The following is a 12,500-nucleotide window of genomic DNA, read 5'->3' as shown; positions in this document are numbered from 1 at the left end:
TGCTTTTGTGAGAGCTTTCTTGCTCAATAGTTTTTACGTTTTGTATTACTTTGTGCCCCGAAGATGTGTTAAATACACGAAAGTACTTGGCACTTTTTCAAAATTTTCCCTGTGGCTTTTGCTGATATATATAAGTATATATATAATATATATATACATAAAAAATGTATTTCAAATTGTTGACCTTGAATCAAACCAAAACCAAAACAAGACAAAAACAAACAAACAAATGAACCTTGACTCAAGGGAGACGTAAAGAGCTTCGATCTCTTCATCTGAAGTAATCCTTCTCTAATTGGGTCAGTTCTCTCTCTCTCTCTCTCACTTAGACAGACCTAACTTCTCCTCCCATAAAGAAAGTGGAGGAAAGTGGCCATAAAGCAAGAGTCCAAAAGTATAAGCAAACCTGGACACTCAGCCAATTGCTCTGCTTTTGCAGGAATTTCCCTCGAGGAAAATATGACGAAGAGAAGAAGAAGAAGAAGAAGAAGAAGAAGAAGAAAGAAGAAGAATAAAGAAGAAGAAGAGAAGAAGAGAAGAAGGCGTGAAATCTTATTAGATATATGAAGGTGACTTAACAAACGAACAATGAAATCCGTCCATATTTCTCTCTATAGAAAAAGGAAGGAACCCCCCAAAAAAAAAACGTGAATTTTTCCGAGAGCTGACACTTCCAACGGAGCCTTCGAATAACCTACTTTTGAAATCTATTCCCCTTTTCCAACAAACCCAAGACATAAATATTAAGAAACAAAAGAACAAATCCAGAAACCAGATCCACAAAGCCATCCGTGAAATGGAAATGAACACAAGATTATCAGGCAAACGGACACCAAATCCTGGTAATCAATCGTGTTTGAAACGTGACCAGAAACTAAGTCCTGTAAAATGCCAATGGATGACAGTGTTTTTAATTTTGTGGTTTCAACTTAAGTGTGACTGATGGGGAGGGAATCAGTCACGTTAAAACTTGTAAAGAGAAAAATTACAATATTGATATTGGCCTCGTACTCTTCTCGCAGCCTGAATAATATGCAATAGCTCAACGTACCTGGAAATAAAATAGAATATTGGTTAGATTACAAAATCGTGTCAAATTTTAAGGGTGTCAGAGAGAGAGAGAGAAGGGGGGGGGGGGGGGGGGGGCGGGGGGGGGAACCCTTGGCATTCTTACCAACAGAAGAAAAAAAATAGGAAAGCTTCAAGAATATAAAATAGCAAAAGGGCGGCCTCTCTCACTGTAAAACGGAACTGGTTTAAAGTTAAATAAACTACTTTAAAAAAATGAATATGAAAAACGGAGCCCAAAACAGAACCAGTTCAAGTAAATCTGACTTGGGAAGCGAATTTTGTATTCTACTCAGATCACCAATTCCCTTTTACTCTTTTGTATTTTTCTTTTCACTCCCTCACTTTTCCCTTTTCTTTCATTTACCCTTTTTTTAATTTACTTTTAATACTCTGATAGTTCCCCTTTACGTCCTTCCACTGCTTCGGGTAAACGGAGATGAAGTGATACAGGAATCTGTCTCGATGGATCTGGGAGGAAATTCTTTCTCTGCGACTTCCCTCCTGAGGACGTTGGATTCCACAGTGAAAATCTCTCTCTCTCTCTCTCTCTCTCTCTCTGGGAAGCTTCAGAAGTTGCGCGATGAGTGATAAATTTCCACTTTCAATTTAAATTTACATTTGGAAGCTGACCAATAATTGTGTCCATTTCTTAAAGTGAAAGAGACCGCCCACCACCTCCATCTATCAACACCAGGTTACAAGTTGAAAAAGTTGCAGGGCGATATGCAATGAACACCTATTTCTTAACTCCGTTATGTCAATGATAACACTATTCATGAAAGCAAATTAATATAAAAATAATACGAGCATTTCGATATTATAAAAAATAATATCACAACCATTACATTTCAGAGTATCTCCTGCCATTACCAATTAATACTAATATCACAACATTACGTCTGGGGGAGTTTTCTTACGAAATACAGGAAGACATCCCACTTTCCCAGTACAATCACACTACAGAAACTATTACCAGAATCCCTCCCATTTCCGGTAGGTTTTGTTTTTATACTAATATGAGGAAGGTATCCGCTTTCCCAAACATTCACGAGAGAGACTTTTGAGAAAAAACAAAAAGGAAAAATAAAAAAAAACTCCCGTATCCATGGTTTTTTTTTTTTTTTTTTTTTTGTTTTTTTTTTTTTTTTTTTTTTTTTAAGAATATGAGAAAGGCATCCACTTACTAGAAAACATGTTAACTCCAACTGGATGACACTACCACCACTATTAGCACTATTAGCTTTGCCTTGTAGCTGGTGGAGGTAATGCAAACCACAATTGCTACATAAAATAAAAAAATTACCGTATGACCAAGAAACACTGAAATATTCACGCCCACTTGTACAAAAAACAAATCTGTCGGAGATTTGCGAAGGAGGGTTCCACAGTCAGGAAGACACAGCCAAGATGAACGGAAATGCCCCAGTGCCCGACGTAAGGAAGGAGGAGCAGCCTTTGGAGCCTCAACACTGAAGACCAGAAGGTTCAAACGCCATACAGACAAAACGAGAACTATCACATTCTGACGAGAACCCTTTGTCGGTCGGACCTGGAATATGGAATTGAGGCCAAAGCCAAAATCGCCGGGACCTCATTCAGCACTGAAAGGGAAATGGACAGGAAGAAAGTTTGAAAGGTGTTCCAGGAGGAAAACATTTTGCAGTCCACTTCTTCTCTCGTTCCTTCAGTTATGAAAACCAAAAATTTGTTTAATCTAACATCATAGGACCTTCTTCAGCTTCCTCTGCCCCTCGGCGCCTCACCCCCCTTGGGGAGAATTTCCTTAGTTCTTCTCTCTCTCTCTCTCTCTCTCTCTCTCTCTCTCTCTCTCTCTCTCTCTCTCTCTCGTTTGATGCTTTTAAAATTACCCGGTAAAATATTCAGCAAAATTGTGTATATTTTGGTCGTCTTAAAAAGTAAATCCTATTATAATGAAAATAATATTTATTTTTATAATTATAATAATACTGATGATGAAAAATACTATACTTCTCGAAGCCTGTAATCTACTATCTACTTGATAAAAAGTTTATCAACATTTCTTGTAATTCATCGAATCTTTCTTTACATTCTTCAGCAGCCTCTCTCTCTCTCTCTCTCTCTCTCTCTCTCTCTCTCTCTCTCTCTCTCAGGAAGAGCTCATTCTTTAAAAAGTAAAAACTTGATACAAACAAAGCTGTATAATTAGAAAATACCTCTGAAGCGTCTCTTGCAATCTAATCTCATCGCTGGGAATCCTATTTTGATTTTTGGTCTTTCAGTTTCAGAAGGACTTTCAAGATATTCACGAAGGCAGACTCCGGTCAGTTGGAGAGCTTGAAGGAGGAAGATAAGAATTCACTGAAGACTGAGGAAAAAAAAAGGTCCCCCCCCAAGGAAGAAGAAAGAGAATAATTGGTGCAAGGGAGGTGAGATAAAAACTCTGGTTTGAAAGTTTGGTTGATATAAAAATGGGACTGATGAGAAAGTGCATCCTTTTTTTCTCCTTCTTTAAGCAGTTTAAGCAGAAGGAGAATAAGAAGGTGACGAGTATAATTTTTTAGTGAGGACACTAGTGGCAAGAGAGAGAGAGAGAGAGAGAGAGAGGAGGAGAGAGATGAGAGAGAGAGAGAGAGAGAGAGAGAATCTTATTTGCCACATTATTTCTTTCCCTTATAAAATGAAAAACAACACCCGGAGTCCAGACTAAATGAGCAGCCTCTCCGCCATTGATTCATCGCTTAATTTTCTGTGTTCCTAATTAATTTCCCTTCCTCTTTCTTCGCACACACATACACACACACAGATATATATATATATATATATATATATATATATATATATATATATATATATATATATATATATATATATATATATATATATATATATATTATATATTGCTACTTTCAAAATGCATGTTTCCCCCTCTTTGAAATGTCATGTAGATTGTGTAACATTTTTTCAGATTCCTAGATAGCTTAGAATAGGATGTTTTAAAATTTTAAAATGTGTGTTCAGATTTCGCATACATATTGTAAAAGAATATATATTACGTAGAATGTAAAAAGAGAGAGATCTTCTTTGTTCGAAACTACGAATGTTTAACTTTTATGTCAACACTGTAAGATTAGAGGGTCTGCGAGATCCGTTTGCTTTCCTAAATCTGTCAACGCATGTGATAGCGAGAGAATTGAGTCTTGCATTGTTATCAAAACATGTCAATCTTAATTGTCGCTCAGCTTCCGTTTCGATCGAGTAGAGTACGTCTTTTTTTTTAACAGACTGGACTCGTACGCGTATATTTTTGATCAAAGCCACATGGAAATTGCACATTTCTTTATGAAGATTGCATCAGATTTCAAAGCTACTGGAAGCATCATAGAACCTCGAGGCGGTTAGATCACTCTATCTCTCTCTCTCTCTCTCTATCTCTCTCTCTCACTCGACATCATTGAGATTATATTAACCCTTAAACGCCGAAGCGGTAAAAATCGAAAACTCCCCCGAATGCCGGAGCAGGTTTTGAGTGAGCGAGCGCGGAATAATTTTTTCAAAAAATCACAGCGTGCTTAATTTTGAAGATTAAGAGTTCATTTTTGGCTCCTTTTTTTGTAATTGCCTGACGTTTAGTATGCAATCACCATAAATGAAAAATAATATCATTACCATATGTAAATAATGCGATATATGGTAGCAAAAAAAAATTATACATAATTGTATTAACCCGTCTTACGCCGGGGCCCTAAAAATCAAAAAACGTCTCCCCGTATGCCGGCCTGGTTTGGAGTTGAGGGGCGGATCGTGGAAAAAATAATTTTTTCAAAAATTTACAGCGCGCGTACTTTTGAAGATTAAGAGTTCATTTTTGGCTCCTTTTTTTGTCATTGCCTGAAGTTAGAATGCAATCATCAGAAATGAAAAATAAATATCATATCATATATAATGCTATATAGGTAGCGAAAAAAAAAAAATTCATACATAATTGTATTCAAATCGCGCTGTGCGCCAAACGGTTAGAGGTAACAAGTTACTTTTTTTTCGTTGTAATGTGCACTAAATTGCAATCATTTTGATATATAACACATTGTAAAAACGATAAAAGCAACACAGAGAAAATATTATCACAAAATGATGCATGAATTCGTAGCGCACGGGAGGTAAAAAAAAATAATTTTTTTAAAAAAATTCACCATAATCGAAATATTGTTATAGAGACTTGCAATTTGTGGTTTCCCGGGGGAAAAATGAAGGAAAATGATTGAATATTACGATACTGTAAGAGTTTTAGCTTACAAATGCAGTTTTTTACCATTTCGAACGAGTTAAAGTTGACCGAATGTCGAAATTTTTGTTAAAAGTTTTTTTTATATGCAAAATATAAAAAATATGAGAAATGCTACAACCTTCCAATAATTTTTGTTATATTTTGCATGTTTTTGCGCACATTTTCATATATAAAACTTTAAAAAAAGCGTAATATGAAAAGGCTCAAATATTAGGAGAATGTGACCTACGCGTTTCCGAGATTTTAGGCCGAGAATCGGCGCGCGGACGGAATAAAAATATTTTTTTTCAAATATTCACCATAAATCGAGATATTGTTCTAGAGACTTGCAATATGTTTTAAAATGAAGATAAATGATTGAATATTACTAGACTGTAAGATTTTTATGTTATAAATGCGTTTTTTTTTTTTTTTTTTTTACCTTTCTTCGGTTGAGTCAAAGTTGACCGATCGTAGTTTTTGTTTTTTTCGTACGTATCGTACTTTATATGCAAATATAAAAAAAAATGATAAATGCTACAACCTTCCAATAATTTTTGTTATATTGTGCATGTTTTTGCGCACATTTTCATATATAAAACTTTAAAAAAAGCGTAATATGAAAAGGCACAAATATTGGAGAAGTGACCTACGCGTTTCCGAGATTTTCGGCCGAGAATCGGCGCGCGGACGGAATAAAAATATTTTTTCAAATATTCACCATAAATCGAGATATTGTTGTAGAGACTTGCAATATGTTTTTAAAATGAAGATAAATGATTGAATATTACGAGACTGTAAAAGATTTTTTTATGTTATATATGCGTTTTTTTTATTACCTTTTCGGTTGAGTCAAAGTTGACCGATCGTAGTTTTTCGTACTTATCGTACTTTTATATGCAAATATTTCAAAAATGATAAAAATGCTACAACCTTCCAATATTTTTGTTATATTGTGCATGTTTTTTGCGCACATTCCATATATAAAACCCTTTAAAAAAAGCGTAATATGAAAAGGCACAAAATATTAGGAGAATGTGACCTACGCGTTTCCAGAGATTTTTCGGCCGAAAATCGTCGCGCGGAGGGGAAAAAATTATTTTTTTTTTCATATTAAACCAATTCACCATAAATCGAGATATTGTTTCTAGAGACTTGCAATATGTTTTAAAATGAAGATAAATGATTGAATATTACTAGACTGTAAGATTTTTATGTTATAAATGCGTTTTTTTTACCTTTTCGGTTGAGTCAAAGTTGACCGATCGTAGTTTTTTTCGTACTTATCGTACTTTATATGCAAATATTTCAAAAATGATAAATGCTACAACCTTCCAATATTTTTTGTTATATTGTGCATGTTTTTGCGCACATTTCCATATATAAAACTATAAAATAAGCGTAATATGAAAAGGCACAAATATTAGGAGAATGTGACCTCCACGCGTTTCCGAGATTTTCGGGCCGAAAATCGTCGCGCGGAGGGAAAAAATTATTTTTTTCATAATTCACCATAAATCGAGATATTGTTCTAGAGACTTGCAATATGTTTTAAAATGAAGATAAATGATTGAATATTACTAGACTGTAAGATTTTTATGTTATAAATGCGTTTTTTTACCTTTTCGGTTGAGTCAAAGTTGACCGATCGTAGTTTTTTTCGTACTTATCGTACTTTATATGCAAATATTTCAAAAATGATAAATGCTACAACCTTCCAATATTTTTTGTTATATTGTGCATGTTTTTGCGCACATTTCCATATATAAAACTATAAAATAAGCGTAATATGAAAAGGCACAAATATTAGGAGAATGTGACCTACGCGTTTCCGAGATTTTCGGCCGAGAATCGGCGCGCGGACGGAATAAAAATATTTTTTTTCAAATATTCACCATAAATCGAGATATTGTTCTAGAGACTTGCAATATGTTTTAAAATGAGATAAATGATTGAATATTACTAGACTGTAAGTAATTGCTTACCCCCCCTATGTGATATATATATATATATATATATATATATATATATATATATATATATATATATATATATACGTATATATATTTTTTTTTTTATACGTAAAATATATATTACATTCTTCGATTTTTCTGGTACCAATACATCAAAATAGGGTAACTGCGGTGACCACTTCTCTTTTCGCATACAATGAAATGTCTTTATTATTATTTTATCATGCACACATTCAGATATATAAAAAATTGTAATAAATATAAAACTAAATATAAAATAAATGCAGAATACTCACTCGTATCCTGACTCTTCGTTCTATTCTTGTTTTCTCCCTTCCTCCTCCATTGAAGAGTCTTGCATTTTTTCCTCTCGACATGACGAGGTACAGGTGGAGGAGGGAGACGCGCGCCCTTACGGCCGCTGGGATTAGGGCGCGGTTCCGTGCGCCCTCCCTTGACCGCCGCTGAGTCGCACTCCAATACAAAGCCACACTGTGGTATTTGCGGTCACACTCCCCGAACCTGCATAGAGCTATCTTGCAGGTGCGACAGAAGAACCGGGTGTCTCTCCTTCTGCCATTCATATGGCACACCCGGCACCGTTTCTGCCTGCGCCCTTCTAGGAGATCCAGTGTGTGATCCCCTGCATTAGCCGACACGGAGGGTCCACTACCCGACGAGAAGGGGCGCGGGTGGGGGCGTCAGCAGGGGCGTCAGCAGCAGGGGCGGCGGCAGCAGGGGCGCGGCAGCAGGGGCGTCAGCAGCAGGGGCGTCGGCAGAAAGGATGACCGAAGTTGCACCCCGAAGGTCTGCCCTTTCCTCTATGGGGTAGATCTACAGCTCGGGGCAGGGGGGCAGACATGGAAGGCCACTCATTGGATCAAAGTTGATGAGGGCTTCCCGGCTGCCTCAAGGAACTGTAAGTGGCTCATCCTCCGTAGATCGGGACCGTAGTACCCACAGTAGAGTACGTAGGCATTTTGGAGGGCCAACTGAAGGATGTATTTGAGGAGTTCTGTGTCCACCTTCTGGTTCTCCTGGCGAAGGGATAATATTGGATGAGTTGATCAAAGAGATCAACTCCTCCATGTGCCTATTGTAGTGCCCAATGACGGTAGGGCGCTCAACACGGAAACTGCTCATACACAACTCGGCCCTGTCGACGCGTCTTCTTCCGCTGCAACGATCTCCTCTTGGACAGGTTCATGGCTCGTCGTAATCATGGGGACGAGTCGGACACCCTTCCAACAGATGACGAAGACAGCTCCCTTCCGCCGCCACTGTGTCTCTCCTCTTGCCAGATGTTGCTGATGGCTAGCGTACCTCTTGAGGGAATTCGGGCCCCACGCACCGAACCGGTACCACTGACGTGAACACCTGCATCATACAGTTCCTGGCCAGGGATACCGAGTTATAATAATTATCCATAAACAGGTGGTATCCCTGGTTACGGAAACGATCCACAAGCTCGAAAACAGTGTCACGCATCGTGGAGAAGACCCCGGAATACACCGAAAAGTCCACGACGTAGCGAGGGTTGTCCTCGGTGATAAAAAAAAATTTCACGACATATTTCTTCGGCTTCTCGGGGTTATACACTTTGATGCTTAGACGTCCTTTGTTAGGCATCATCCCCTCATCTAAAGAAAGGTTCTTTCCAGGAATCACGAGAGTTTTACAGCGTTCACGAATATATTCCAACACTGGGCGCACTAAAATGAGGCGATCAGAGTTATTCCGGGGTGGTATGGCCCTTCGGTTGAAGGGCGTTAAAATATCTGTCCAAACGCCAGGAAAGTATCACGGGGCATAATGCCGGGCACATAGGGCGTACATAAAAGAAAATTACGCTCCAATACATCCTGACGTCGGCAGCAGGAATCAATCCAAAAAAAAACGTGGAGCCCCAAAAAATGCGCCATGTCAGAGAGGTCGCAGCTCGCCAGTGATAAGATCTTGTCGTGCGTAGTTCATCACGGCAATACCTGGCGTAGTCCACCGTCTCTGCTACCAGGTACTCCAGCAATTCCGCGTAAGGAAAAGCTGAACAAAACCCAGAGCAGTCAGGGAACAGGACGGTGAGGCCAGGATTTGCCGTAAATGGATGCATGGTAGGTGGTGTGGGGTCCTCTGTCCACCCATCGTCGCTCTCGGACGACCCTAGGCTAGCACGACTATCCGACCTTCTACGTGCCCCTGCGCGCGCGCGCGCGCGGGCACGAGCGCGGGCACGATTTCCCACACGAACCCCCCTCACTGGCCCATCTCCCTCACTCAAGCCTTCGCTTTCCGTATCATCATCGCCAACAAAACTTGATCCTAAATCATCGTCCTCCCCCTCCTCAGATTCCCCCTCATAAGCACTATAACTACTAAATTCTAGTTCACTTTCGGGATGTGACCCTCGAACGGACTTGGGGGCAAATAATCCTCGTCATCACTATGATCGGGAGTAATGTCCTCGTCACTGGATGACCAACCGCCATCAAAATGAGGACTTGCCAAATGCTCTCGATCGAGCTCCGATAAATAATCGTCAATGTCTCTTGGTTTGAGCCCTCCCAAATTCTACTAATGCCCCTAAGGATGGCACGATGTTTCCTTGGGGTTACTAACGGGCAAGTGAGACACATTCGAAGCACTTTCATCGACACGTGGTCGCACAGAACGGGGCGTTGAGGAGCGAGGTTCATTGGTTGGGGGTGCTGGGTCCTTCGCCAGCATCCAAGTCCAAAACTCTTCTAACACGATCCCTTCCCGACGGGTAAAACGCGCCTTTCGCGTGTCATACGGACGGTCAGACAACTCTATGAACGTTCTGTACCAACACAAATGTTCAAAGTCTCGCACAAGCTCAGTCAAACACGATTGCGGCAAAAGATCGCTGACGGATGATGCTACGATGATGCTGGCTGGAGCGAGAAGGAAGGATTCCGCGCATGCGCACTTGGGTCACGACATTGCAAAACAAAACAAAGGCCGTTGATCCGTGATCTCCCAGCATCCCCCAAGGCGCGTGATTCAAAAGTTTTCGGCTGGTAGGCCTATAAGTATTTTTCCGCGAATTTTTAAAAAAACTTTTTTGAGTCGACGTATGGTACTCCTCCAATCGGCATACGGGAGACATTTTGACTCGACGTTTAATACGTCCAATCGGCGTAGAGGGTTAAAATCACGCTGTGCAAAAAAACGGTTAAAAGTTAACGAGTTTCTTTTTTTTTTGGGGGGGGTTTTAGTTGTATTGTACACTAAATTGCAATCATTTTGATATATAATACATTGTAAAACAATAAAAGCAACACCGGAAAAATATTATCACAAAATGATGTACGAATTCGTAACGCGCGGACGTAAAAATTTTTTTTTTTCAAAAATTCACCGTAAATTTAAATATTGTTCTAAAGACTTTCAATTTGTTTCAAAATGAATACAAATGATTGAATAATACGATACTGTAAGAGTTTTAGATTAGAATTGCAGATTTTGACCATTTCGGATGAGTTAAAGTTGACCAAATGTCGAAATTTTTATATATATATTTTTTTATATGTCATATTTCAGAGATGGGAAAAGCTACAACATTCATTTATTTTTTATTGTATTTTTCATAAATTTGCACACATTTTGATATATAAAACTTTATAAAACAGCTAATATGAAAAGGAGCAAATATTAGGATAAAGCGATGTACACATTTCGGAAATTTTCGGCCGCGAAGCGGCGCGCGGAGGGAAGAAAAATATTTTTTTCAAAAATTCACCATAAATCACAATATTGTTCTAGAGACTTCGAATTTGTTTCAAAATGAAGACAAATGACTGGATATTACTAGGCCGTAAGAGTTTTAGCTTACAATTACGTTTTTTGACCATTTCGTTGCGTCAAAGTTGACCATATATAGTTTTTTTCCCAATCATCGTGATTTATATGCACATATTTCAGAAATGAGAAAAGCTACAACATTCAATTATTTTTTTTACTGTATTTTTCATGAATTTGCGCACATTTTGATATATGAAACTCTATAAAACGGCTAATATGAAAAGGAGCAAATATTAGGATAACGCGATGTACACATTTCGGAGATTTTCGGCCGCGAAGCGGCGAGCGGAGGGAAGAAAAATATTTGTTTCAAAAATTTCAAAAATTCACCATAAATCACAATATTGTTTAGAGACTTCGAATTTGTTTCAAAATGAAGATAAATGACTGAAGATTACTAGACTGTTATGTATTTTGCTCACCCAAAAACACCAACATAAAAAAATATATATATATACTATATAGATATATATCTATATATATATATATATATATATATATATATCTATATATATAATATATATATATATATATATATATATATATATATATATATATATATATATATATATATATATATATAATGTATGTTTCTTTATTTATTACATTTTCCGATTCTGGTACGAATACATAAATAAAAGGAATGCAGGTGACACTTTTCTTTTTGCATACAATGAAATATCGTATTCATGCATAGATATGGAGATATAACAACTTAAAATAATAAATAAAAAAATAAATATAAAACAAATGCAGAATACTCACTCCTAATCCTGACTCTTCATTCTATTCTTGTTTTATTTCCTCCCTCCTCCATTGAAGAGTCTTGCAATTTTTTTCCTCTCGACATGACGAGGTACAGGTGGAGGAGGGAGGACGCGCGCCCATTACAGGCCCTTGCTGGAAGGGGCGCGGTCCGTGAGCCCTCCCCTGACCGCCGCTGAGTCGCAACTCCAATAGAAGAACCGCAACTGTGGTATTTGCGGTCACACTCCCCGAACCTGCATAGAGCGATCTTGCAGGTGCGACAGAAGAACTGGGTGTCTCTCCATTCTGCCATTCATATGGCACACCCGCACCGTTTCTGCCTGCGCCCTTCTAGGAGATCCAGTGTGTGATCCCCTGGCATCAGCCGACACGGAGGGTCCACTACCCGACGAAAGTGGTGAAGGGCGGGGGTGGCAGCATGGGGCGGCCGGGGGCAAGCAGGGGCGGCGGCAGCAGGGGCGGCTGGGCAGCAGGGGCGTCGGCAGCAGGGCTTGTCGGCAGCAGGGGCGTCGGCAGCAGGGGCGTTGGCAGCAGTGGCACCCCTTAGGCTGCCCTTTCCTGTACGGGAGAGATCTACAGCTCGGGGCAGGGGGGCAGTGATGGAAGGCCACTCATCGGGA

This window comes from Macrobrachium nipponense, chromosome 25 (genome assembly GCF_015104395.2).
Source record: "Macrobrachium nipponense isolate FS-2020 chromosome 25, ASM1510439v2, whole genome shotgun sequence".
In the NCBI taxonomy this organism is placed as follows: domain Eukaryota; kingdom Metazoa; phylum Arthropoda; class Malacostraca; order Decapoda; family Palaemonidae; genus Macrobrachium; species Macrobrachium nipponense.
The sequence above is the reverse complement of the archived record's forward strand: the minus strand, read 5'-3'. Positions refer to the sequence as shown.